Here is a 2,530-nt window from a genome sequence, read left to right as displayed (position 1 = left end):
ACCAAAAAAAAAAAAAAAGAAAAGAAAAGAAAAGAAAAAATCCTATAACAATACTTGGTATGCTCAGTTTATCAAAAGTTTTTAGCAACCAGGAGTGCTGGTGCATGCCTGTAATCCTAGCTACTCAGGAGGCTGAGGCAGGGGATTACAAATTCAGACCCAGCCTGGGAAATTTAATAAGACCCTGCCTCAAACAAGCACAACAACAACAACAATAAAACCTGAAAACATAAAAAAGGGGTGGTGTGAAAGCCCTGGGTTCAATCACCAGTATCATACCAAAAAGTTTTGTTTTGATAGAGCCCATTCTTTTTCCCTCCCTCCCTTCCTCCTTTCCTTCCTTTCTTCCTTCCTCCCTTCCTTCGTCTTTCCTGCCTTCCCTTGTTGTCCTCCCTTCCTCCTACCTCCCTTTGTAGTACTGGGTCTTACATTTCATCATTTTGAGTCAAATTCAGCATGTGGTTTGAGGTAAGGGTCCAAGTTCATTTATTACAGCAACTATTTGAGAACCATCACTCAAGTTATCTGATTTAGTCTTGACGATAATTCTTGGAAGTGGATATTAGCAAACTAATTTTACAAACAAAGGAAGAAATACTGGCTCAGAGAGGTTAAATGGTTAAATACTTTGTTAAAGACCTCTCTTTCAAGCTGTTTTTTGGGTGTTGTTGTTGAGACCAAACCTAGGGATGCTGGAGCATTGAGCTATATCCGCAGCCCTTTTTATTTTATTTTATTTTGGTTTTGGTTTTTTGGGTACTGTGAATCAAATTCAGGACCTCTGGCTTGCCAGGCAGGTGCTGCACCACTGTGCTACATCGCTAGCTCTTTATTTTTACTTCTTTATTTTTTCCTTTTTATTTTTTGAGACAGCGGCTCACCAAGTTGAGCCTTCAAACTGGCATAGTCTTCCTGCCTCAGTCACCTAAATAGCTGGGATTGCAGCTGTACATCATCGTGCGTGGCTTCCATGTTGTTTGTTTGTTTGTTTGTTTATTTTTGAGATAAATTCTCTCTGTGCAGTTCAGGCTAGCCTTGAATTCACTGTGTAGCCCAGGCTGACCTCAAACTCACAGCAGTCCTTTTGCCTCAGCCTCCCAAGTGCTGGGATTATAGGCACGTGCCACCACACCCAGCTTCTATGCTGTTTTGATAGGAATGTTTATATAATTATCTATTAATCTCTATCATGTTCCTCTTTTCCAAAAACTGTAAGTAGAATTGAGTATATACATTAGGATCATCTGACTGTGAATAGCCAGAATCATGCAATTTACCCCAGGAGCTGGGCTGGTTTGCCTCGTCCAGTCTGAGCTCAGGTTGACCCCAGGGCCTGGCGCTCTCTGCTCGCCTCCTCGCTTTGTTCCGTTGGCTTCCTCATCATCTTTGGGTAGAGCTGACTGATGGCAGCTTGATGTCAAGGCCCACCCAGAAGAATCCCTGCTTGCTCGGTTCAGACCCTCAGCTTCTGGATAGCGTTCCCAGCAGGAATGTAACACAACATCCTTTTTCCCCAGTGCACCGGGAAGCTGCTCTCGGAAGCCTGAGCTCAGATCGCCTGTCTTGGAACCAGTTGGAGACACCTGTTGACACATAGCTTCCTGGGCCCAAGTCTCTTCTTGCAGATGAAGTGCCTGAAAGGGGAGTGATTTTGTCAGGGAGCCAGGGCTCATCTGGGACAGGAACTCCAGTCTTCTGGTTCTAAAACCCAGGCAGGAAAGTCAGAGAATGAAGAACAGGAAATATGACCAACTTCAGCTCCTCTGAGTCCCACGTATTTTTCCACTGGCTTCAAATATTAAGAGAAAAACACACTGCTGGCCCCGGTGGAAATCTTTGTAAGATGACTTCCTGCTGAGGTCTGGCCTCCGAGTGTGCTCTGGGGGCTGGGATTGCTGGTGCAATCCAGGGAGGCTCAGGGTAGCTGGCACCTTGGAACTCCCAGTCTCCCGCACAGACATCCTCTGTCACAGGAGACCTGGCCCCGGTGTGAGGTGGGAGCCGCCGCCTCTGAAGAGGACATGGCAGATGGAGAGGAGACAGGCAGACAGGTAAGCAAGGCAGAGTCTGACAAGGTAAGGAAGCCAGAGAGAGGCCAGGCTGTCCGCCAAGGAGGAGGCACACCCCTGCCTTCAGCCTGGCACCCCTTCGTCTGCCCCCCAGAACCCTGCTCACTGCCAGCTTTAGCTCCTCCCCTGGGCCACACAAGGGCTTTGGTGAGCAGAGGCAGTGAGAAGCTGCCAAAGCCTGGGGAGCTGACATCTGCAGGAGCTGGCAAGGCACTGCAGGTTCCTCCAGTCTGAGTAGAGTTGGCGCTGTCCAGGGTCACCTGCTCGAAACCCAGAGAAGTGACCCGGTCCTTCAGGTGATGAGTACTGCATCCTAGTTTCTCCCTTTCTTTCTTTCTTTCTTTCTTTCTTTCTTTCTTTCTTTCTTTCTTTCTTTCTTTCTTTTTTTTTCTTCCTTCCTTCCTTCCTTCCTTCCTTTCCTTCTTTCTTTCTTTCTTTCTTTCTTTCTTTCTTTCTTTCTT

General features: G+C 46.9%; 1 long non-coding RNA gene across 1 annotated transcript in view; it reads left to right on the top strand.

Moving 5' to 3' along the window:
• Positions 1-1,187: 1,187 nt before the first annotated feature.
• Positions 1,188-2,530, top strand: part of LOC106150174 — a 6,841-nt gene continuing 5,498 nt past the window's right edge. Inside the window, exon 1 of the long non-coding RNA XR_001236835.1 lies at positions 1,188-2,051. This is a non-coding gene — a long non-coding RNA (uncharacterized LOC106150174). The remainder of the gene's footprint in view (positions 2,052-2,530) is intronic.

Source organism: Chinchilla lanigera, unplaced genomic scaffold (assembly GCF_000276665.1).
Source record: "Chinchilla lanigera isolate Chin_1 unplaced genomic scaffold, ChiLan1.0 scaffold00066, whole genome shotgun sequence".
Classification (NCBI taxonomy): Eukaryota; Metazoa; Chordata; class Mammalia; order Rodentia; family Chinchillidae; genus Chinchilla; species Chinchilla lanigera.
This window is presented reverse-complemented; position numbering and strand designations above follow the sequence as displayed.